At 40.9% G+C, this 26,290-nt stretch overlaps 1 long non-coding RNA gene and 1 pseudogene across 2 annotated transcripts; both read left to right on the top strand.

The window, feature by feature from the left end:
* The first annotated feature begins 1,662 nt into the window (after nucleotides 1-1,662).
* LOC144667352 (protein bark beetle-like) lies at nucleotides 1,663-25,765 on the top strand (annotated as a pseudogene). Its single transcript, XR_013573302.1, has 15 exons — nucleotides 1,663-1,672; nucleotides 2,596-3,074; nucleotides 3,571-3,694; nucleotides 4,233-4,735; nucleotides 5,685-5,934; nucleotides 6,802-9,600; nucleotides 10,079-12,747; nucleotides 13,434-13,577; nucleotides 18,605-18,763; nucleotides 19,789-19,995; nucleotides 20,312-21,139; nucleotides 21,322-21,416; nucleotides 22,839-22,955; nucleotides 23,062-23,176; nucleotides 25,485-25,765. The product of XR_013573302.1 is annotated as a protein bark beetle-like (transcript).
* LOC144628924 (uncharacterized) lies at nucleotides 23,680-24,705 on the top strand. Its single transcript, XR_013566300.1, has 2 exons — nucleotides 23,680-23,842; nucleotides 24,203-24,705. It is a non-coding gene; the product is annotated as an uncharacterized LOC144628924 (long non-coding RNA).
* Nucleotides 25,766-26,290: the final 525 nt, after the last annotated feature.

The following is a 26,290-nucleotide window of genomic DNA, read 5'->3' as shown; positions in this document are numbered from 1 at the left end:
TGTTTTCCGTTGTACTGAAAGTTTACGTGTTTACTGCCCAATTCATACCCAAACGCCTGTTTATGGAATGTAAAATACTTTGTGACATGTCCCAACGCAGTTGGATAAAGCGCGACAAGCGCGCGTGACTGCTCGAATTCTTGTTACTTCTTGCACAGGCTAACCATCCTATGTTTGTGAGGTCACAGCATGCCCATATGAATATTCAAATTTCTTCACTTATTGCTATTATAAATATTTAAGTTTTCTAAAATCTGCTTTTACGACTGCGAAACATTTTCGCATTGTTTAGGTTTGTTTTATGCCGCTTTCTTGGCGATTTGTACCGCGCGAGAGCAGTTCTGGGAGTTTAAGTTTTCGACTCGTGTACTGAATACAAATATTTACACAAGGCGTGCAACTTCCACATCGGAGAATCGGGTACTGCCTCTGGAATGCAGCCGAAAAAATATATTTGCTCGAATCGCTTTTATCAGAGCTTTCGGTCCTCGATGGAACAGTCTTCGAGCTATAGTCTGGCTTAATTTGAGTCCGATCAGTTCGCTAATAGTTCTTTTAAAACTAGCTGGAATACCAAATTAGGTCGAAAATTTGCCGATTTACTATGATCTGTACCACTTACTTGGACAATTTATGCAATTTTCGCTGAAATTGGTCAAAACTACTGCCTATGCCCTCTCCTAGAAAGCAAACGCGTTCCACTTCAAAACGTCCTCTGGGGTACTCCAAAGAAATACTGTTCGGAAATCACGACGGCGAAGCCGAAGACAACGTGAACTGGTAAATTAATTTGTTCCGCTATTATGTGGATTTGTTGAGTGCACTAATAAATATAAGGTTTGAAGAGGTGTTTATATGAATTGCGGTTGTTTCGCCTACGAGTTGTTTCGCTAACGACCAGTTCGCTAACGAGTTAGGTCGATTCGCTAACGTCTAAAGTCGTTTCGCTAACGAGCTGTAGGTCGTTTCGCTAACGTATAAAATTAATACCCTGACGTCTCTTTTAGTTCTTTTTCATCAACAGAGAAACAAAGCTGAAAAAAATCACACTTACCTTGCGCGGGCCACCGGATTAACTGGTATTGTTAAGAAACTTAAACTGTAAACAACTTACTTTTGAACAAAATAAAATTATGGTGCGTGGCACACTTAACTTTATGTTAACATTAAACTTGTTCGCTTCGACGAAACCTAATATCAACAACACACACAAGAGGTCTGTCAATCGAAAAAAATAAACGCAATAAATGAAATACTCACTGAACCTTTCTTTGTCCAGAAAGTCACAAGTATAAACAATAGAAAAGTCGATAACAAAGCTGAAAATAAAATCACGCTTACCTTACGCGCGCCACTGATTAACTGGTATTGTTAAGATACTCAAACTGTAAACAACCTACTTTTGAACAAAATAACATTAAACTTGTTCGCTTCGACGAAACCTAATATCAAGAACACACACAAGAGGTCTGTCAATCGAAAAAAATAATAATAAAAAAAAAAATAAATAAAAACATGTGAAGTCGAGATGCAAATTAATTTCCCAGTTCACGTTGTCTTTTGAAATTTCACGATTAACCTCGATTAATCTTGAGTAAACAAAGAACATTCTTAATATTCTTATTTTATATAAAATTTATTGGAAAAATCTTTAGTAGACCGATGGTTAATCGTAGTTAATCGTTCTTACTTACACATTTTCGTCAATTTCGTCGCCAAGAAACCTTCTAGCGAGATATTTTCTAAAAAAATGATTTCTTTCTGTTTTCCTTGGGGGAATCCTCGATCTTTTGTTAGGTAAACCGTAAGCGAGCAGAAAACCTGCGAAAGAGACTATTCTCGCAAGTTAAGTTTTACAGTTCTTTTTTTTCTCAGTATGAAATTTTATATTTTAGAAAAGAGAAAATCCCAAGGGGTGGCTTAACCCTCGGACGTACAAGGGGGGGGGGGGGTGGATGCCACCCCCCCATAAGGTTTTTTCCAAATTTTGAAAAAACGATTTATTCTACAATGCTGAAACTTTCAGTAGCTGTTCATTCATCCTTTGCGGAAATTTTGATATGTCAACCATGTGTCCATGGTATTTGACGTTGCCATGGCAACGTCAAAAATACAAGCAGGTCTTGCCAAAAATTGTCATTTTTACAATTTTTCTTGATTTTTTCCCGTTTTTTAAAACAGTAGTGCAAGATTTGTTTATTTTTACATTCCATAAGTATTTTGCCTTGATTTTGCATCAATTTTCGTTATTTTCTGACTTTCAAAGAAAATGTTTAAATCCAAGATGGCGGATCCAAGATGGCGGCTCTAATGACGTCACGTGACGTCATATGACGTCACAGCCAATTAAAATTATGTCATCTTGTAGAGTAAGCTAAGGGCTTTCTTCTCAGTCCAAAATAATTTCGCTATGTCTTAATATAACGAAAACTCCGGGGAGTGGTTCCATCCACCCCCCCCCCCCCCTTGTACGATGGTGGGGGTGTGAGTTTGCTTGTACGTCCGAGGGTTAATTATGTAAATGCAAATTGTGGGCCTACACTTACTGTAAAAACTGCGCGAATAATGAAGAAAAAAACTTATTTTCTTTCTCAGGGTTAGCTTATTTCACAGAGATGGAGAATTATTCACCAGTGATACGTAGATTTATTTATCTGCTTCTGTTGCTACTTGTCATACAACGCGTCGAAAGCGCAAGTCTCGGAGGAGATATCACAGTCGATACCACTCTAACAGTGAACGGATCAGCTTATGTCGTATCTCAAGACCTTGTTGTAGCTGAGAACGCCACTCTAACTATACAACCCGGAGTCCAATTGCACTTTAAAGCTGGAGTTGCTTTGCAAGTGAAAGGTTCCCTGCAAGCGAAAGGAAACTCGCTAGGAAGAATCGTCTTTAGCAAAATACCAACGAATACATCAGTGAATGTGGACGATTTGAACGTCACAGCGCCTTACGATGATGGAATTTGTCTTAGCGGCGGGAAAAATTACCGAGAAGGTCGGCTGGAGCTTTTTGTAAGAGGACAGTGGGGAACTGTGTGCAATGATTCGTTTGACATAAAAGATGCTCAGGTGAGTGGAATGCGCACTGAACACAAATAAGCCTAAGGGGAACTGTGTAACTATTACATCGAATCTTCTCAATAGCTCTATAAGAAATAAAGTTCGGAGACGAGTAAGACGAATTTGTATGTTGACATCTGGGTTATGGGTTTATTAATTTTGCAAGTTACAGAAAGGGGCGTACCTAAGACTAACACCCCCCCCCCCCACAATCGTACAAGGTGGGAGATGCAGCCACCCCCCCCCCCCCCATTTTCCCCGCTCTCCCAACCTCCTGTTGGGTTTACGTTGTTGTTAAAAACCTGAAAACAAACAAACTTTATTATGACGTTCTGCTTCGTACCTCTTTTCGAACGTATAAAAACCTCCATGGAGAATTTGTGGGATCGGGGGAGAGGAGGAGGGGGGGGGGGGAGGGGGGTACATGTTCGCACTTAAGATCAGACTGGTGTGGTGTAGATTTGTTGTTTGAAGGCTATGCTCATTTTATTTTTAATGAACACAGGTTGCTTGCAGACAGCTGGGTTTTCTGGGAGCGAAAACGTTCTATACACATGGTGGGGGAACCGGGCCTACTTGGTTGGACGAGGTGGACTGCAAGGGGACTGAGAAGAGTTTACTGGCGTGCAAACATCCGGGAATCGGAGTCGAGAATTGCGGTAAGTCAAACAAGGAAGGAGGGGACAAATAACTAGTAAGAATAGGAGTCTATTTGCAAGATAACACATTCTTAAATATTCCGATTTCGATCGCTTTTATCATTAGTTCATTCCCTTCTTAGGTCGAATTTGTATATTCATATCAATGAGACTTTAGAGATCTGGCAGCAAACGCCCTTAGGTGTCACTTTTCCGACCATCTTTCTTCTATTGAGAAATACTGTTTTGAGTCGATTTGTTTGAATGGACTGTGAAAAATTGCTAAGGAGTTTCAAGAAAGAAAAAAAGATCGGCAGGGCGTTCAATTGGAAAAGCTTGATCAAACCAACTGTTTAGCGAGTTTTAACCGATTCGTAGATGCTGTCATACAAACTAATCTAAAACAGTGTGATTCTCGCAGTAGAACACGACAAAGCTCATGCAACAAACCACATAAAAGGTTGACTTTTTGAGAACATAGAACACGATAACATTGTTTTTAAAATGTATCTCGTGTGTACGCTGTGCTAATATCTCTCGTTTTCCTTTTATTCAGACCACCGGCGGGATATTGGAATAGAATGTCACAGTCTGGCAAAGTTGCTCTCAAGCAAAGTGTACTGGAAGGGGGTCGACTTTTCCGGATCAACAAAACCTTCATCTCTTCAATACGTGGACGTGTTTCAAGCCTACGAAGCGATAAAGGGCAACAACTATCTTCCCGTCCTTGACCACGTGACAGTAAAAAGCTCCGTATATGGAGTGACGTCTGACAACATAAGTTCTCCGCTGACCATCAGTGATAGCAGTGTGAGAGACAACCGATTCGCGGGCATCCGGATAAAAGGCAAATCAAAGGCAATTAAGATTGAGAACACGGCAGTGTATAACACAACAAGCGGAGACGGGTTTTCATATAGCGAAGTAGTGCCTGATCAGGTGGATTTTTGTTCTGTAGATGTGAATGCTATTACATTTCCAATCATTTTTCAAGCATTTGGTAAAGCAAGAACGAATGTTGAATGCGCCAAGGTAAGACCTTTGTTGTGTAAACTAGGGCTATTTCATTTTATATCCCCCCGCAAAGGGTGGCATGATTCCTCCCTCAGAAATAACCTCCCCCCTCCCAAACAAATTTTTAACCCCTTCAGAAGTATATGAATGATCAGAGATGGCGACAGTCGTTTAGAACTATATACACTAACCACTGAACATGATCCATTTTTAAGCAACGGCTTTTAAAAATTTTAAAAGGGCATCATTCGAGGCGATCTTTAGGTGGCAAAGAGGGTTATGTTAGCGTCAACCTCGTTCCCAGGGTCTACTCCGCCTTCAAGATGGCGGCGTACGAGACCGCCATTTTGAAAACTCATCGCCAAGGTTGTGTCAGCGTTACGTCACGAAAGTGCTCATGATGTAATGTATATGAAATGATTCATATAGAACTGCGGATGTATATGAGAGTGATAATGATCGTCGCAGTGAATTTCCAATTTAAGCAATGGAATAAAGAAGCCTGAAAAAAAATAAAAAAAATAAAAAAAATAAAAAAAAAAAAAAAAATAAAAAATAAAAAAAAAAAAAAAAAAAAAAAAAAATCAGGGCTCAACGTTGAAGCGGCTGAGCCGGTTGAAACCGGTTGAAAACGGCTTCAATCCCGTTGAAGCCGGTGCGGCTTCAATCCCGTTGAAGCCCTGAATTTTTTTTTCAGGCTTCTTTATTCCAATTGCTAAAATTGGAAATTCACTGCGACGATCATTTATCACTCTCGAAAGTGCTCATCTTGAAAAGTTTAGCCTCAATTTTTCCAAGGATCCCAGAGTCTTTGCGAATCTTGACATTGTATTTGGTTCGTTAACACCTGTTTGGTGTTTTTCTGCATATTTTTAAGGTGCACTTCGATCTATAAACATTGCAAAATAATGGCTCTTATCGGTGTATAGTAGCTCCTTTAAAGTCAATTCTAACTTTTATTCAACAGATCATTAGAACTCAGCCAGGGCGCCATTTGTCCGTGCATTATCAGTCGATGACTGGTGACAAGTTTGAGCTTCATGTCCACGACGGAAGCACGAAAAACGAAACTGAACTGACAATTGTAAACCAGTGGACAGGCGTCAATCAGGCTGTCACGCCATCCTCAAGCTCTGGTCACGAACTCTACATAAGGTTTCGATTCAGTGCGGGGAGCCAAGACGCCAGACTGAAATTCCTTATCACGAACGATCAAGGTAGAAAGAGTGCGCTTTAAAATAGCTTTTGCACAGTCTCAGTGATCTATTTATAACACTGAATTTTAATCATCTGTCCTAATGTACAGTGAAAAGCACATCTTTGCACAAATTTTTATAGTTCCCCTGCGATTTAAGATTGAACCCTCTGATCACTTCCAAGCTACTCCGAAAATTCTGTCAACTGATCAAACATCAACTTGAGGAAAGTGTAAATTCTTGTACGCGTTGAACCGCCAACTGCACCAACTCTAGAATGGCCTACCAATGAATTTGAGTCAGCTCAAACCTCGGGGGGGGGGGGGTTCCCCATCCCCTACAAGCTAAAAAGGCATGTGCGACGCAAAGGATATGGTTTTCCAACCGGTTTGGTAAGAATTAAGATTGAATTATTTAAAGAAACTACTTTAATTATTCTTATTCATCTTTGAGAAGTACAATTAACTTATGATCAGGAGTTTGAAGCCTTTTTTTAAATGTTTACACACACTAAAGCTCCTGGCTAGGATCTCATTCTGGTTCAAACTAGGGTATCTATTTTTAGGGTCTGGTCTGGAATAGGGTACGGAAAATCGCATGTTTCGTAGGGTAAGGGTTTCCAGACACGTGTCGGAAACTTCTACTCCTCTGTCCCGAAACTCAAATTGGCAACATAGAGAGTTGAGACCGTTTCGACAGGTAGTTTTGACAGGTAGAAAATATTAGCTCTTGTCAAGTCGCAGCGTGTTGACCGCGCACTTTTGATAGTCAATGAATGATGAAGGCAAAGCTCATTTTTTTGAAGAAAAGTATCAAAAACGATCCTACAAAAGTAAAGAAATGAGTGCCCGATATTTGTAAAGTTAATCATGATTGTTTCTTTTTTAGATGTTTCCTCTATCAAGATCTCCAACTGCACATTTAGTGATAATCGAGGGAAAGGCATCACCTTAAAAGACTTTACAGGAAAGACGACTATTTCCACAACTACTGTCTTTCGGAATAAAGGAGAAGGTATGACTGCTGAACGTATCTCTGGAACAATAACAGCCACCAATACTCACTTCGTTAACAACAGCGCCAACGGTCTTGGTATCTTGGACAGCAGTTTCTTGTCATGTAATCTTCACGGACTGTCTGCCAAAGGAAATGTTTACAATGGGTTGTATCTTCGGCGCACCGCTTTTAAAAGTAACGTATCGGACTCGACGTTCACTAAAAATGCTCACAACGGATTTGCAATCAGTAATGGTGCCGGAGAGGTCGAATTCCGAAACATCACTGCTGTTTTGAACGCACACAATGGGGTTAAGATTTATGATGGCAAAGTGTCGTCCAACTACAGATTTTCTAATTTGTCAAACAACAAAGAAGACGGTTGCTGCATATCAAACCAGGCGGGAGCTCATCAGTTCTTTAATTGCACCGCAAAATCCAATTCGAGGCATGGTATAAGCTTGTTCGATGTCAAAAGTACCCACTGGAACGCGCCACCAAGACACCAATTCACGCGCTTTAGTTTGGAAGAGAGCATTATAACTGAAAATATTCAATATGGAGTCAAGCTTGGACCCGAATGTCAGTACTGGAGCGAGTCAGTCGTCAACGTTACAATAGCAATAACGAAGAACCAGATTGTGCGAAACAACAAAGGAGGCATCTTCTTGTCTCCAGACTCCTGCTCCTGGAGCTCGTACTCATTGAAACCGAGAAGAGTGGAGACTATCGTAACAAACAACCATTTTGAAGAGAATAAAGGTAATGCATTTTACGTCTACTGCACAGGTTTTCTTGGCTTAGATGCGGTAATTGAAGCAAACACGTTCACGAACAACACGGATAAAGTGCTGACCTTGATCGACGACAGAAACTGTGGTGCAAACTTCAAAAGTAACCCCGTTAGCGTGAAACTAGATAAAAACATTTTTACAAAGAACTGCGCAGAAAATGTTTTGTTTATCGACTATAGCTCGTTCCCTGAAACGCGTTCTGCTGTCGTGAAAAACAATACCTTCGAGGACAACGAAGTTGTAACGAAAGACCTTTTTCCAAACTTTTTCCGACGCTCGACAACTCGTGCAGTTATCGTTCTAAAGGAAGGCACCTTTACCTTGCGCGAAAACATTTTGGAAAACTCCGGCTTTGCATTCCAGATCTCTACATTGCGGCATGAGTACCGACGAGCTATTGACGCAAAACTCAATTGGTGGGGAACAACAAAGGAATGTGAAATCGTAGACAGAATCTTTGACTTTCAACACAGGGTTCACCTCTCTCCAGTTGATTTCTTTCCATACCTTCTTTCCAAAAACAAGACAAAAGCAATTGATTCCAGCGTGCCAAGACCATCCTGCTTCCTGAGAGGTTCAAGTATTGGTGGAATAGTGGATAGACCTCTAGCCTTATCAAGCGCTGACTCACCTTACGAAGTTCGAGATGACATCATTATCCTGATCAATGGGTCGTTGGTCATACCGAAAAATGTGACGCTACAGTTTCCTTCCAGGTCAGCTATGGTAGTACAAGGAACGCTTCATGTAGATGGAACTGAAAATGAAAAAGTGAGATTTGTAAAGAAGCAACACCAAGGAGGATTCCGTCTAGGTGGAGGAACTGGACCCTGGGAAGGAAGAGTGGAGTTTTTGGTCAACGAAACATGGTGGCCAATGTGTTTGCCTTACAGGAGATCGTTCACCAACGAAGCGAAAATTATTTGCCAGCAACTAGATTTTTACTTTTACAACAACAGCATGCAGTCTTCCGCTGCACAGGAGCCTGGCTTCGTCCACAACGTTATCTGTGATGGGTTCATTGATAGCGATATAATGAATTGCAGTGCTAATACCTGGAGTTATGGACCTACCTGTCAGGGATATACTGTGCAAGTTTACTGTCAGCAGTACAACTGGGCTGGACTTCATCTGACAATGTCAAACCATAAAAGCTCGTTGCATCACCTGGAAATCCACGATGCTGGGTTTGCATATCGCAGTGATATCCAAATTCCTGGTGCAGCTCTCAAAGTTGATTTCTACCACCATAGTATAGGAAACATTTTTATAAATAATTCAGTGGGTATTGGCGTGGAAGTGGTATACCAGAGCGTGTTTCATAACCAGTCGTTGATGCCACACTCTATCATATCACACACAAATTCTCACGGTGTTCTGTCATGGTCTCCCTCCCTTACACTAGCAGACGTAAACTTGACAAGAAACGATGGCAATGGTTTTGTTTACTTCGAAGGTACCTGGTATAAACTTAGAAGTACCTGGTATAAACTTAGAACCTTCACTGCCGAAATGGCCAGCCCAGATGTGTACAAAACGTTTCGCGCCTGCTCAATGAACAAAACATTTCTATTGGCTAAAAAGGTATTCCACTTTACTTTCGAGACATTGGAAATTAGCTTGCAGTACAGGTGCCAGCATGTAATGGAGACAGAACCCGGTTACAAACTCGTCATTCAGGCTCTTTACTTTCCGTACAGTTTTTACCGTTACTACGGTTACGTTCACGTGTATGATGGTGTTAATACATCAGCTGGCTCGCCATGGAAGATTGAGTCTGAGTCGTCGGAGGATCGTCCTGTCTTCAACTCGACCAAATCATCTATTGTGTTTGATTTTTATAAGAGTCACTCTGGGTATTCTTCTGCTATCGACTTCTTGGTGTATACTGTGAAAGGTTAGTCATTATTTGTTGTTTTCTTACCTTTCGTTAATCTTACCTTTCGTTAATCTGTAACAAATTTCGCAAACAATGTGTATGCTTTGAAGCCCCGACTTCATCTGGGATCGCGAAACCATCTTGCACAAAATTTCCGCATAACTACATTCCTGTTTTTGGAGCTTTATTCCAACAATCTATTATGAAGGAATCCCTGTGAGCTCCTGTCTGGCCTGCGAATGTCTGTGGCATTTTTTATTCATTTTCCATCGTAGAACCAATATGACTAAAATGCCTCACACGTCCTCATTTTCTCAAAATACAAAATCCACTAATTCACAAATTCATGTTCTTTTCAGTATCTCCCTTCTTTTACCAGCAGAAACATTAGCCAAAAAAACACCTAACGAGTCTTGATTGGAAAAGAATTGGAAAAGATTGGAAAAGTTAACGTATGTTTACCTCGTATGTCTTTTTTTCTGTCCATCTGTAATAGAGAGTGAGCAACTTCATTACCTCGGAGGAGAGATCAACATTGCTCGATCTAAGATAATAAACAGTCAGAAGGGAGGTGTCTTGATTGGAGGAAACATGTTAAAATCTCTTAGCATTACTGACACGGACATTACAAACTCCAAGGAATTCGGAATAAAACTTGCGCCGCCTGGTATCGATGTTGTCAAGTTCACCTCAATAAATCTTGAAGAGAACAAGCAAGGAATTTTAATAAGTCCCATCACTTAGGCTCCCAGGAATTTACGATTGAGAACTGTGCCATCAACGGATCACTTCTTCAGGGCATGTATATTCACACCGGCACCAACAGTACAATCCGCATTGTAAACACGAGTATCACAAAAAGTGGTGACCGGGGTCTCTATATCCAAGGCATATATAAGAAAACGTCTCTAAGCTTGTTCGTCACTGCCAGTACGTTCGCTTGGAACAAGAAGGGAGCCGTATACCTTGATAGACATTACGGGTACAGAAACGTACCTCACATCTTTAAGTTCGAGTCGAACACCTTTCTTCGAAACCAAGGGCCTACTGTTGAAATCCTGTCTCTATGGACTACCTGGGTATTCCTGAATAACACTTTTAACGAAAATCAAGGCTTTTCTGTCATCACTCTTGGAACTATTTCCTCCTCGGTGGTTGTCTTTGGCAACCTGTTCTTGGCCAATCAGTGCCCAGATAACGCAGTGATAAACATTCGGCACACATAACACATAACTTAATCATCAAAAACAATGATTTCGAGTTTAATTCAGGACGCTGTATGCTTCTTAAATATACAGCCGCTTATGTTCCCATTTCTGTAACAGATAACGTGTTTAAGGAGAACGATTGCGGTAATAAGAGCGTAATAGAAGCGCTTGCCTTGGGACAAGGTGTTTTGTTCACGAATAACACTTTCGCGCAAAACAAAGCAGGGAGTGTTTTACTGCTTCAAATGTTACATGGCATCCGCCCATCGATTCAGAATAAAGAGTTCATCTTTTGTAACAACACTTTATCCAAAAACATTCCTCAATACTCTTCACAATCGTCAACTCCAGGAGATTCATGCATGGTGGTTCTTTCAGGCATCCTGTATTACCAAGAAACAAAGTTCCACTTTAACAAATTCAATAATTCCAAATACCTGAGGGAACTTTGTGTTCGGCTTCCTGCAATTTCTTCGCGTGACATTGTGAACGTATCACACAACTGGTGGGGTACAGCGATCGCAAGTGAAGTGCGTGACAGGATATCGGATTTTGATGACAATTACGACTTTGCTTTTGCCGATGATTGGCCTTTCCTGCTAAGTGATGATGACCCAACTTTAACTGCAGTCAAACAACACGATTTAAAGCAAAATGGAAGCGTTCTTTCAGGAAGATTGACTGAGTCTGTAACACTTAAATCCCCTCATAGCCCATACAGCGTGACGTCAGATTTGACCGTACTAGACAACGTCACGCTAACCATAGAAGCAGGAGTCACGGTCAAGGTAAGCCCTGGAATGAGTATACTTGTCGCCGGAGCGCTCCAAGCTCACGGAACGTCCGCCAAGCCAGTTAAATTCACAGTCAAGGAGCCCACGGATAGTAATAAACATTCAAGTCTACCTGTGCGACTTGTGGATGGGGATTTTCCATGGGAGGGGAGAGCAGAAGTGTTTCATGACAATTCTTGGAAACAAGTCTTTGCTTCTAGCAACATTTTCATATGGAACACCACTGAAGTCGTCTGTAGACAGCTTGGATATGGTCCACCAATTGCTGTCAAAAGCAACGCAGAAGTACTCACTCGGAATCTTAATGGGACGTGGATGATGGAATTTCGTTGCAATGGCAGTGAAACATTTTTACATGAATGCCCCAATGAGCAGCAAGCGTTCAACTACAACAGTACTTTATCAGCAGTAAAATGTCAAGGTGTGCCCTGGGGAAATTTGCGTTTTATATCCTCCAGAGATGTGAACGCATCCCAAACGCAATCGGTATTGGATCACGTGGAGTTTTCACACTGTGGCAATCGCCATGGAATGGCTGTCCCAGCAATAGAAGCGGTAACAAATACACCAAGGATGGAATCCATCGTTATAAGAAACTGTACTTCCGGTGGCTTACGAATTTACTTTCCAGGAACTGATGTACATCTGAATAACAGCACATTTGTTAACACTGGAGAGACTGGAATAAGCTTTGTACAAACACGACGCAGCATTCTGGTGGAGAGTTCTGAATCATCATGGAACCAACGAGGCATTTCCTTTGAAGAAGCAAGTGAGGAAAGTGTCCCTCGTGTCGTCTTTGGACGAGTATTTCTATGCAATAAGGAACATGTTGTTAATGTTAAGAATCAAACAATTCTTTATTTTGGCATCCCGAGACTGCAGAACACAATGGCGCAGGTAAATTGTAAGAAAGTTCTAACCGTTCCCAAAGGCCAAGGAATCAAGTTCACTCTGTTATTCTTCAAGGGTTCACAGATGCTAAGGGTCTTTGACTCTAGCAGCAGTGCGCATGCCCACTTGATCGTGGGCAAGCCACATATTATACATGACAGCTCTCGTGCGTAAAAATTTATACATACCAAGTGATGTAATTTTGGTACAGTGGAGTGGTGATGTAAATTCTCAAGTGGTCATGCAGGTGGAAGACGTAAATATTAATGGTGAGTTCTTTTGTTCATAGTGTCTGCGGTTTTATGTTTCTTCGTTTTTCTCGGTGAAGCAATGTCCAATTTAATACTAAGAGCATCGTTGTGATAGTAGATTACTTACGACCCTTTTTTAATGAAGATGAATTGTTCAACAATGAGACCGGAAAAAAAAATTATTTTTTTTTTTATTATTTTGAGATTTTTTATTATAAAAAAAAAAAAAAAAAAAAAAAAAAAAAAAAAAAAAAAAAAAAAAAAAAAAAAAAAAAAAAAAAAAAAAAAAAAAAAAAAAAAAAAATATTTTTATTGCTATTTTTATTATTTTTTTTTTCATTTATAATACAATAAAAAAAAAAAAAAAAAAAAAAAAAAACAAAAAAAAAAATATTAAAAAAAATTAAAAAAAAAAAAAAAAAAAAAAAAAAAAAAATTAAAAAAAAAAAAAAATAAAATATTTGACTGGACTTGACCCAGCTCACCACGATGACCCAGCTCACCACGAGTCTCTCGTAGCTCAGTTGGTTAGAGCGCCCATTAATGGTATCTGGAAGGCCATGGGTTCGATTCCCGTCGGGGACTCAGATTTTTTCTTTGTCCCATGCTCGTGTCATTGTTGAACACTTCATCTTCATTATTAATTAGCGAGATTAAAATTTACCATCTTTACTATTTACTAACCCTTTTTTGTTGCTCGGCAGATATGCCATGTACATTCCAGGCAGGTTTTTGTGGCTGGCAGACATTCGCCAATATGTCAATCAATGGACTTGGCGTCACAACAACATGGAAAATTCATAGTAGTAATTCACATACGCCGGACTACTCATATCTCTCCGGAGAAGGTACGTCAATAATTATGGTAACTGAGATTCTCAAGCATGTAAAAATAAAAACGAACGACGTTTTGGAGTCGTCATGACGCTATTTTCCATTTTAAAAAATGAAAAGAATAAACTGTCAGAAAATGGTTCGCTTAAGATTAATATTTAACAATTATTTGCCGAAGGCGAAGTGAATCTCGGCGACTATTCACCCAGACGAAGTCGAGGGGAATATTCGCCGAGATTCACTGAGTTTGAGGCGAATAATTGTTTTAATCTAATTTTCAGAGGTGAATATCAAGAACTATAAAATAAAGAACTAAACACATAACATAATCCTCTTCGCGCCTAGGAGGCACATAAGGCTGAGACCAGAGATTTCCATTGCTCCCTTTCCATGGCTGCCTTCTCAAGTTCTTTCCACGTCTTCCCTGCTGTTTTCATTTCTGCCTTGATCGTCCTCCTCCAAGTCTCTCGTGGACGTAATTTCTTCCTTCTTCCACTATCCGGTGTCCATCTTAATGCAGTTCGTGTTATGCTATCTCGGCCTTTCCTGATAACATGCCCAAGCCACCTCCATCTTCTTTGCTTTATTACCATGGTGATGTCCCGTTGTCCTGTCCTTTGATAGAGTTCCTTGTTTGTGATCTTCTGGGGACAGTATATCCTGCATATCTTTCTCAGGCATGAAGTGTGGAAACCTGATAGTCTCTGGCTGTCTCTTTGGGTAACCCTTTCAGCATTCTGCACCATACATTAGTACTCAATGACAAGGCATTGCTGTTATAGATCTTTATCTTGTTTTTTTCACTGATGTTTGGCGACCTCCATACTTTATTCAGTTGGAAAAATGATGATTTGGCCTTCTGTAGACGGTTGGAAATGTCCTTTACCGTGGCATTGCTTTTGCTCATAACACTTCCCAGGTAGGTAAATTCCTCTACTACCACCAAATCTTCATTCTCCAATTCCACTGGTAATGGTGTATCTGAAAGCTGCATTGTCTTGGTCTTATTCCTGCTGATGTTCAAGCCCAGTTGTTTGGCAGCTACCGAGAGGTCTGATGTTTTTCGCTGTAATTGATCTCTAGTAGAAGACACTAGCGCCACATCATCGGCAAAGTCTAGATCTTCCAGCAAAGACGTCCGTGTCCATCTGATGCCCCGTCTTTTGTTGCCTATTGTCTTGCGCATTATCCAGTCAATGGCTACTAAGAATAACATGGGAGACAAGACGCAACCTTGGCGCACCCCGATTCTTGAAACTGAACCAGTCTGTTAGCTTCTTCTTATGGATAACACTACAAGTGAAATTGTTGTAGAAAAGTTTGATGATGCTGACAATCTTCCCTGGGCACCCATAGGCTAGCAGGATATTCCATAAGGTGTCTCTGTGAATGCTATCAAAGGCCTTTTCCAGGTCTATGAAAATTCACGTGTACCTTGGTGTTCCACTCCATACACTGCTCAAAGATATTCCGGAGCGTGAAAATGTGGTCTATGCATCCTACCCCTGGTCTAAAGCCTGCCTGCTCTTTTCTTAAGATGGTGTCTATGGCATCACTGAGTCTCATATGAATGATTTTACAGAAGATCTTGCTTGGTACCGAAAGGAGTGTTACTCCTCGCCAGTTCGTGCATTGTGTCCTATCCCCCTTCTTGGGGAATTTAACGATCAGTCCCCTGCACCAGTCTTCAGGTATGGTCTCGGCATTCCAGATTTTTTGGAATAAGTCGTATAACCAATCTGTTGCAAAGCGGATGTCAGTTTTCAGTACTTCTGCTGTTATGTTATCTATTCCAGGCGCCTTGTTGTTCTTCAGACTCTTGATTGCTTTTAAAATCTCATTCTTTGTTGGTGGAGAACAATCGATATTCAATTTGTCTCCTAAGGGCTGTGCTATACAAGCCCGCTCTGCTGGATCTGGTCTATTAAGGACCTCTCTAAAGTGCTTTGCCCATCTTTGTAGCTGTTAATCTTCGATCGTGATTCTCTTCCCATCCTTGTCTTTCACAGCATCGCATTCTCCCTAACATTTTCTAGAGAGTTCCCTTGTTATCCTATACAGCTCGCCTTGCTCCCCTCTACTTGCAGCTCCTTCGGCTTGGGAGGCTAAGAACTAAAGAACTAAAACACGGAAACAAAACAAACACAAATGCTCGCTTGAATGCGTGAAAACAATATTAATTCACCGATTGTACATCAGCAGAATTTACACTTTAGTTTAAGCAATAAAACGAAACAAAACAAACACTACGAAAAATACAGATATCTAGTACCTTTGTTTAATCGTTGGCGACTTCTAGACAATTGTGTAAATCGTCTTAAAATGAGTCGAGTAGCTCTGATCTGAAGAGAACTGAGTAATTTTTTTGTCAATTAATCTGCCACTGAGCTTCTTGTCACCGCGTGCGAAACCAACGTCCTTAGCACCAATTCTAATGCCTTGAGAACCATCTCTTGAAAATATTTTCGGTTCAAAAGCCTTGATAGCCATTTTCAAACTTCCAACTGTTTTGAATTCTCCGGACTTGACGCGATTTCTTTCGAATGAACGAAATTTGTTATTCATCAAATGCCGCCATGTTTACTTGCCTGGATGGCAAAGTTGGCGTGGCTTAGTAACCAAGCCCTGAATTGTTTTATTCACCTCCAAGCGAGGTGAATATAACGACATAACCCAAAGATTCTTGACCAATCAAATTGTCGCATTCTTATATTCACCTTTTGAAATTAGACTTAAATAAAATATGCGATGTCACGCAAATAGTTTGGCTTGGATTGAGTCTGATTGGACATTTAGAGATAGTGACAATGGTCTGATTAGTAGCATTCCATGCACTAAAGGCTGGTTCTCATATTATCGCCCCGATCGTCTCTGTCGCCTCTGTCGCTTCAAAAAGTTTGCTTGCGATCGGGGCGATCATATGAGAACATTACAGAGACGTCTGCGACGATCGGGGCGATCGCGATCGCTTCGATCGCCCGTGTTCTATCCGGTTGATCGGTTGCAGACCGCAGCGATCGCGAACGATTATATGAGAACTACTGCCACAGAGGGAGACGATCGAAGCGATCCAAATTGTCCCATGGTGCATCAGTATTACCCACAACTACGTTTCAGTTTGGCCTCCCTTTTGCTTCTTCGCCGTAAAACGGCAAAAAACGAGAAGATAGGAGGCCAGGAGGTTTGCCTTTGCATCGAAGGCTGCCATAAGCGATATCAGAGTTTTGAAAAACACACGTGCGTCGATCGGAATAAAATCGAATATTCATATGCGGGAACAAAGAAAAGATCATGAATATTATCTTGTTTGATAACCCTATTTTGCATATACCAGACGATCGGGGCGATCATATACAACCCTCTGATCGCTTCCAATCGCTTCGTCGCCTCGATTTGCAAACGACAGAAGCGACAGATACGATCGGGGCGATCATACGGAACCAGCCTTAAACAATCAAACTTATTCTTGCACTTCTTGAGGACATGAAACTGTTTCACGGTCAAGTTCTTTTGGGACAATACAGTGTTTGTCTCTATAGTGCTTGCCAATGGAAGATGATTTGTTGTTGTGTTCGCCCACGCGCTGGTGCAGATGCTTCAGTGTATATCCTACATAACTTGCATCGCACAAGTTACATTGAAATTTGTATACGACACACTGTTGGTTAACAATAGGTGTTTTTTTCTCCTGCACTTTGAGCTTTTGTTCGATTTTGTTCTGGCAGTAGAAATTTGTGGGTTTCTTTGACAGTCTGCAACCGCTGCAATATGAACATTGCCGTATATTCTATTTACAGCAGAATCGCAGAAGTACTAATTTCAAAAACGAGTGCGAGTGTTTCATCACGATTTCCAAACACGAGAAAACAAATGAAAGCACGAGGCCGCTTCAGCCGAGTGCTTTCATCTGTTTTCGAGTGTTTGGAAATCGTGATGAAACACGATGCACGAGTATTTTAAATGACTTCTCTTAAGAAACAATACAAAATTATGCTGTGTTGTATTTTTTCCCTTTTTCTTTCGCCTGTTGCGTGTTTTGTTGTATTCAGTGGCATTCATTGCACTTTGAGCTTCTATATCTCTTTCGAGATAGCCTAGTTTACAGGCATGCCAAAGCGTGAAACAGAGGATAACAAATATTTTTAAATGAACATAACAAAATTAAACATCCCAAAACAGGCAGGAGGCAGACCAGTTGGCTGTGTACAAAGCGTGTTCGAGGATTTGAACTCTGGGACAACCGGGTTTTTGATTCAACAAATTCAGCTAGTGGCAAGGGCAGGTCTTATACTGGGGACCTCAAGATTACAACACAAGCGCCCTAAACCACTCGGCCACGCTTGCCTCCCTGAATATGCAGATTAAGAACAATTTTATTAAATAGATTAAGCCAAGCCTAAAAGCTGAGCTCCCAATTTACTGACCAATAATAGAAGAAATATAGCACTTGAGCCCGCGATCCAATGTAAACCATTGTTTGGTCAGCGGTAAAGTTCAAAAAAACATTCGGCCTCGATGAGTTCTATATGTGAGCCCGCGATATGGTCATGTAATACTGGTCAGCGGATACCTTGTTTTGACAGCTGTCAATTGACCATGACATAGATGTCCAATATCAAAGATGTAAGCTGGCGTTATCCATAACCTTAAACCGATTTTCTGGAGTATGGCCGCCATTTTGGGGCGTCGTCGTCGTCGCACGCGCCCGCGAGCCATGCCGCTAGCCATGATGACCATGAAAAACCAAATGCATGGGCTCTGTTAATTTTCTATGGGTATGGGGCTCCGCTCTGCGGCCCTTCGGGCCGCTGGGAGCTCCGCTAGATATCACTAGTGATGAAAACGGGATGAAACACTAGTGATGAAAACGTGATGAAACACTAGTGATGAAAACGTGATGAAACACTAGTGATTTTCAAGTGGTGTTTCATTGAGTTTCCAACTCATCCACCTGACCCGAATGGGGCGCTCTGGTTAGCTAATAACGTCATGAATTATTAATGAGTTTGAGAATCTTATATTCTTTTTTTTTTCATTACAGGAAAGCAGCTTTACGTCGGTAACGAAAACTACTGGCAAAGAGTGGATGGACGCGCTGCAATCATCAGTCCTCGTATCACAAAACAGTCCAAGTTATGCTCCGTGGTATTCTTTTATCGAAATCGAGGAAAAGCAAGACTGTCACTTTTCATACAAACAGGTTAGTCAATTTTAAGGCCTACTCTGGGACCCAAAGTCGCCGTAACTTTGGGCGACTTAAGGCGACTAGGCGATTTTAGCTTATTTTGTGCAAAATTACGGGCGATTTGGGGCGATTTAAGGCGATTTGGGGCGACTTTAGGCGATTTTGAGCGACTTTAGGCAATTTTAGGTGACCGACTTAAGTACAGTTGTGGTATACATGTACATGGGAATCATCATGGTACACCATAAAGCATTGTTACAGAAAATATCTATACTATTTAAAGCGACTTAGAGCGACCCTGGGCGACTTTAGGCGACTTTGGGCGACTGTGGCGATTTTGGGCAACCTTAGGCGATTTGGGGCGACTTTAGGCGATTTTGGGTCCCAGAGTAGGCCTATTTTACTTATCGTTTTGCATTGAAACCCGCAGGGGACGGCGGGCAAATACAATTTATGATCCAACTTCACTCAGTACGTAAAGTAGAAATATAACGCCTGGACACGCAGTGAATGTTTTTACTTAGGAGCTAGACTCAGAAATCTGTTAAAAATAAATTTTCCGTCAGATGCTTGATATCCGGGCTTTTAAAAGTCCTTAAAGTCTGCGTGCAGGCAGATCACCCTTAGGATATTTAACAATTATTCCACGAGCGCGCGTTGGATATGAGATGGTAGATAGCCAACGAGGCGCGTAGCGCCGAGTTGGCTATAACGATCTTATATCCAACAAGCGCGAGTGGAAAAATTGTTTTATTGAAAACGCCCAAAGGATTGCAATATTTGAGCTCCCCAGCTGTTTTCGTTGACGCGTTTAGGTTCCCATATTTGTCGTCAATGGTACATGAGCTCATATACCATTGCCTGCTTAAAAATTCAAAACACAGGAAATGCAATATACCATTGCTAGTTTATAATAATTCTCAGTATTACTGAGAAGCCATTTTAAGCACATTTGGTAATGGGGCGACAGAACTCAAACATGGAAAGAAAATTCAAAGAACACATGCATGTCTTTTTTATTGTTTTTTCCTTTTTCATAGGAAGATATCCTAACATTGAACAAAAGTTAACCTGGGAAGCAAAAAACATCAAAGGATCGAGTTGGAGGAAAGTTGTTGTTGACCTTCCCAGTGATGTTGATGAGTACAGACTGCTGTTGGAAGGAGAATACGAAAAATGGACAAGTTTTTGGTTCGGAAACTATGTGAATATCGACAATTTAGAATTAAGACGCTGTACTCATAAAGGTAAACTATCTTCTATGCACAGTATATCTATGAATCTATCCGCTGCCTCTTTTGTGTTTCTCGTTAGCTACAAACAGCAAATTTCCTCTAACAGAGTACTGTTACTGTCATACGTTCAGCGTCCCAGTTAGTAGTTTATTGGAGGGAAAGCTAGTAAGGCGTAACTACCTTGTTCCAAAACTTTAGTTCAACATAACTACATACAACTGCTGCTGCTTTCTTAAAGTTTGTGCTTTCTTTATACTGACTCACTGTCTCTTTATTTGTCATTTCGTCCTTGACAAGTATTTTATCTAGGTCTCACTTTTTTCTGCAGAACACCGCATTTTCAACAGTGTTTTCAGTGACAACATCCATCAAGCAATAAGCTACACTTCTGTGTCTGATGGAAGCGATGTACGACCAAGCTTCACCACCGAGCGTTGTAAAATCACTGACACGCATGCTTCTCCCTCAAACGTGCCTCAAAAGAGTGCTATTTTAATGGATATCCAGGACAACCATTTCACGCTCGCCAACAACTTCATCTCTGGAAATCGCTTAGGTGGAATTCAAGCGAAGTTAGGGCAAAGCGACGGAACAAGCTTACCAAGAAGTTTGATATACGGCAACACGTTCTCGAATAATGCAAATGGAACAATACTTCTAGAAAAGAGTGAAGAGTTGAAACGTAATAACAGCTTTGTTTACATCGTAAACAATACGTTTGGAAGTAACCTGGGTCAGGGAAGTGTCATTAAACTTTCTGAGGTGCAAAGCGAGATCGTAAATAATTTCTTCTACAACAACTCAGGGTTGCACTCCATCGAGTATAACTTTTCCAGCACATTCTTTAAAGAGCAGAAGTGTGAATTAAACACTTTATATCTCAACAAAGGTCTTGGACAGAACTTCGGTGTGACCATCAAGTCCAACGGACCAATGAAATACCGCAGAAATAACTTGAAGAATCCGTCCAATGTTTATGAGTTTAGTTCCACGAAGCAAGCCATTTTTGATCCGATTGATGCAACATTAAACTGGTGGGGAGTAGGAAACGAGTCTTCAGTTAGTTCGCGAATTTACGAGAAAGAGGATGATTACACACTAGCTAGTGTGGAATATAAACCTTTCAGAAAGTTGCCGCCTGAAAACATTTTATCCAGTAAGTAGAACAGAGAATAAAAAGAAAATTGACGATTGCCATTTAACTTCAAGGAACTGACTAATGGCCAAAGCCCTAAGTGGGCATAGGGCCGGTACTTCTAGGTACAGTCGTAGTCAAATGGCCCAGAATTGATGAGTTGATTTACAACTGACCAATCAATCTTACTTCTATATTTTTAGTTGGCTGTCCTGCTGACTGGCTGAATGTAGAGTCAATCTGCTTTGTGTTCAGAGGTGGAAGTAGGACGTTTAAGGAAGCAAAGGATTACTGCCAGGTATGTAGTTCACTGAGCCAGTGGTTTCAGACGCACAGGGACATTTCTAAAAAAAAAAGAATACCTACCAAGGTCTTTCTCTTTTTTCTTTTTTACCGGATTGCTTTTTCACACTATTACCATTACTTACTTACTTATCCTCATCGGGCCCATGAGGACTCTTGAGGCCGGAACACTATTACCATACTTCTCATTAAATACTCGGCTGTTAAGATGGCAAATAAAATGGAAGGATCCTTTCCACTGGCAAGTTTTTTAGATGGCACACACCTGTCCCGTACCATTGTACTTGTTGAAAAATGTTACTAAGTTACCTTTGCCGGCAACTTCTCACTGATTTTTCCACACGAATGGAAAGGGCTCCTAGTCAGATAGGCCGAAAAGAAACTGAATGGCACCATGTTGATGCTATGTTTGGAGTATCTGCACATGCTCCCGTAATGGTCCATTTAAAATATCACTTTGACATTCACATTTTGTTGGGGCAGGAAATGAGGAAAATGTTGAAGGTGGCTAAATGTAAATGTTGTTTATTAGTGGTCATGCACTTAGCTTCGAGATAGCTAGTTTACAGGCATGCCACTGAAACAGAAGAAACAAATATTTTAAATGAACATAACATGGTTACATATCCCAACTGGCAGAGCCAGACTGAAGACCAAATGGCTATATACAAAGCGTGACCGAGGATTTGAACTCGGGACTACCGAGAAACAAATCCAGCTAGTGGCAGGGTGGAGGTTTTGAACCAGGCACCTCCGGATTACAGCACCAGCACCCGAAACCACTCGGCCCATGCTTGCCTCAAATAAGAGGCAGAAATAAAGCCAATATTAGTAATCAATTCTCCTAAGCTGAGCAAATTTAAGTTTGTGCTTCGGACTAACTTCAACCAATAGAAACCAAGATGATTTCTTTCAGATGAGAACGAAGTTTAAAGGGACTATGTCACGGCTGAGATAGGTTTATTTTATTACGTTTTGCCAAATACGCGCTATGAAACTTAAGGTTTGCAAAGAGATTACTTCTATGGATCTAAATGACAAAATCATAACTTCACTGCCACCAAGTTTGTCACCCGGGAGTTATAAATTAAAATTACAAGCAAACGAGTTTGACTTTAAAAACTGTTCAGCCCAACAATATTTCAAAATCCCATGTCGCAATCCGTTTCAATCTTCGTCATTTTTGGCCATCCGTACCTTTTTTTTGCATTTGCTGTGTTATAGGAATGTTCCCTTAATGTTGTTAGAGGTAGTGTTTATATTTCACAGAAAATGATGGTCATTTCCAAGGCCTAAATTTGGCTAAAACCCGTGACACAGTCCCTTTAACTGAACGCATACACATGTGCACATAATTGGCTTGTTGTATATTACGCAGACGAATCATTTGACTTCTGTATTTCACTTGAATCCAAAGTACTACGGAGGACATGTGGCATCGCCGTCTATACCAGATGATATGAAATTTATTAACATGGCAATAAAGTCATCAAGACCAGATGGAAATCCTCCTGTACCTATATGGGGTTCAACTGCAGCCGACTTGGTATGTGTTGCTATATTATAAAATGTCATTATTTATTGTATTACGCTTAGTTATGTAGAGGAAACCAACTAAAACGTATCTATTACTTGGACAGGAAAGGCAAAATGTTGGGGAGCAGACAGGCCAGCAATGTACCGTGATGACACACAGCGAAATTCAATACCTTGTTCCATGCAACAGTCTGTATCCTTTTGTCTGCACGACAACTAGTAAGTAAAATGAATGAATGAAGGTGCTTATATAGCGCATTTACAAAGCTCAATACGCTTCACAGTTACAATTTTATTGGATGAGACCGGACATCAGCATATCAGGCGCCTTTGGCAGCCGCTATCCGTCCATGTACATATGATCTCATCACACCACCCAACCCTTAGAATAGAAACAGACCCCAACACCGGGAATTTCGTGTCCTACTTCTTACTATTGATTGTAACACTGAAGATGCAGGAGACGGGGCCTACGGTTTATCGTCCTTATCCGAGAAGACTAGAACGCCTAACCATTTGCAGATGTAATTACAAAGGCAGCACGTTCTCCTCAATTATTTTAAGACCCTGAGTGTTGGTCCTGTCTGGGAGTCGAACCCGAGACCTCCCGCACGGCAGTCCGGCGCTCTACCAACTGTGCTAACCGGGACACCGCGGCAGAACGTCTACGCATGTGCTGAATTTAGCACTTCCGGTCGTCCTTCCGGTCGCCTTTGCAGTCACTCAACGGGCTTCACTCGTCGACACTCGTCACGCTTTCCGTTCAAGGTCAATCATTGCCTACGTTTAGTTGTTTTGCTTCGTGAATTGCGGTGTTTTAATCTGCTGTCGTCGTGTATTACAAGCTAAATATGACCGAAACAATACTCGATAGATTAAAAAAAGGTAAGTCGTGGATTCACTAAGGTTTTGATTCTGAATTTGAGCAGTAGATGAGCTTTAATACGCTTAAATTTAAGCTTATCTTTCACACAAGGCGGTAAGGCGGAGTTTTACTTGCCAGTTTCACCTAATCGATTAACTTTGACTAAATTCATAGCTTGGATTATTTTCAGTTCTACATTTATTTATCCTAAAACTTTTGGAAAATAAGAGCACGCAGTCGCTTATTCGTGTTTGTTTTTCGTTCAGAGGTATAAAAACTCAGTTTGATTACACCCGGCAGTGAGTTTCGATTTTTAATTATTCGGTTTTTGGTTTAAAGCAAGTTGTACAACAAGTCTATGATTCTGCTTTTCCTTTCAGATTGAAGAGAGAGAACCGGTACGATAGTCTGAAAGTTTGGTAAATTGAACGCCATGTGTGAATCTGCAAGTTTCGTGTTCGCGCGTGAGGCAGCCACACGGACTGGAAATGTGGAAAACATCCGCCAAGTAGACGAATATATTCGACCTTGTGAGGAGGATTAAGAAATCAAATTGCCTTTGTCTTGAATGAAAACACATTATAAACTTGTTTAGCTTCTCGGCTAACAGCTTTCAATCCAGCAAAAACTCCAGGTAGTACGGGAGTATCGCTCGAAGACTCAATTCATTCTTGTTGAACCAAGCATGCAAACACTGAGCAAATGTTGTTTTCTTTCTTGTTTTGTGACTTTTTTCTCAGTGAAGGCAAGAATTATCTAACTCGCCTAAACCTGAAAGTTCAGTGGTTCTTTATTTTGGTTTTACGTAGTTTTCTTTCTCATTTGTCGCCCTTTTATTTGCGAGCAATTTAAAGCGGGAAAAGTAATAGAAACCGTGAAAACGAATTGCCGCTGTCGACTGTCGAGCGCTAGCGACCTGCAAACTTCAAGCATCATTTTCAATGTTGGTGCAAGCAGGAAACCCCATGGTGCAAAAGTATGAAGCTACAAAAATAAATAAACTTTTGAAAGAGACCATTCTTTTCCTTAAGTTTCTTTGCTATTTCTTAAGTTTTGTGTTTAAATTTCGCACGACGGGAATTTTGTATTTACGCGACTGGATTGCATAGTCAACCGGAAATACAAAACTGACCGGATGTTAATTTTCCACCCATGCGCAGTGCGTTCTGCCGCGGTGTTGCTAACCGGTCGCCGATGAACTCAGTTACCTGCGTGGCCGATGTCCAAAAGGGAATGAGCCGGCCACGCAGGCGGTGAACGGAAAAAAATCATGTTGCATTCCTTGGAACGAACAATAAGCGATTCTTATATCTTGTAACAAGCCAGATTTTATAGTGGGTGCTTTGTAATTCTTTATTCTAAAGGTTTGATTGCCATATTTTGCCTTTTACAGTTACCCGCTGTCCAAATAGCTGTTTTCACAACGGTGACTGCATTGGCGCCACATATAGACTTATATACTTAGACTTAGCCAGGCCTCAAAGCGGTGCTACCGGTTATTTACTTTTCCCTTTATTTAAAACTGAATGTACTGACCATACACAGGGAAAAAACAAATAAGATGACTCGAGCCCATGATCCAATGTAAAACAATCATTACCTGGTCAGCAGCCAACTTAAGAAACATGCGATCTTATAACACTGCCATTTTCTGTCTTGCAGACAAAACGAGCAGCACAACCGAAGAGGTTCCAGTTTCTGTGCCCACGGAGAGCTGGTACAAGACACCTATGATTATCATGGGAATTTCAATTGGCGGGTTTTTTGTCTTAATCCTTGTTCTCCTTGTACTCGTCATCCGGCATTCTCGCCTCGCAGTAATGACCGGAAGTGTCGCGGACTCCCGTCCCTCCACTTTAAAGAGTGAAGACTTGGAAATGAAAGATTTGAAAAAGGCTTGGGTGGAGACCAGGACGGCATTGAAAAGGAAAACCTCGTGTTAACTCTTAATATGGCAGAATAGCATAGATAGATTAAGGGCCTGTTTACATGATTCGGGAATGACTTTCATTCCGGAACGAGTTCATTCCATCCCCATATATCTCTGTATCTGTTTACATGATACCGAGACGAAAGTCAAGTCATTCCGGAATGAGTTCATTCCGGTTTTCATTCCGGAGTGAAAGTTTCGTTCTGGAATGAAATTTCATTCTGGTATCATGTAAACACAGAACGAATTTCGTTCTGAGATGAAATCGCAACAAATGAAACCGCATATACACAGTTTGAATTCAGAGCGAAAAAAACTAATAGCATTTACTGTTTAGCCCAAAGAACAGCTCTATGGTCAAATTACTCGTTAAAATTGCAGATACGGCTATTTAATGGGCGTAAAAACATGTTTGCGTGAAACATGCGCCATCTTGTTTTGATCTGAAAATGCACTTTGGTTGAACTGGTCGACTCTGTCATGTGAATGCAAAACGAACTTCATTCTGGAACGAGTTTCGTTCCGGAATGAAAGTCAT

Source organism: Oculina patagonica, chromosome 10 (assembly GCF_052425735.1).
Source record: "Oculina patagonica isolate OP01 chromosome 10, crgOcupat, whole genome shotgun sequence".
NCBI lineage: Eukaryota > Metazoa > Cnidaria > Anthozoa > Scleractinia > Oculinidae > Oculina > Oculina patagonica.
This window is presented reverse-complemented; position numbering and strand designations above follow the sequence as displayed.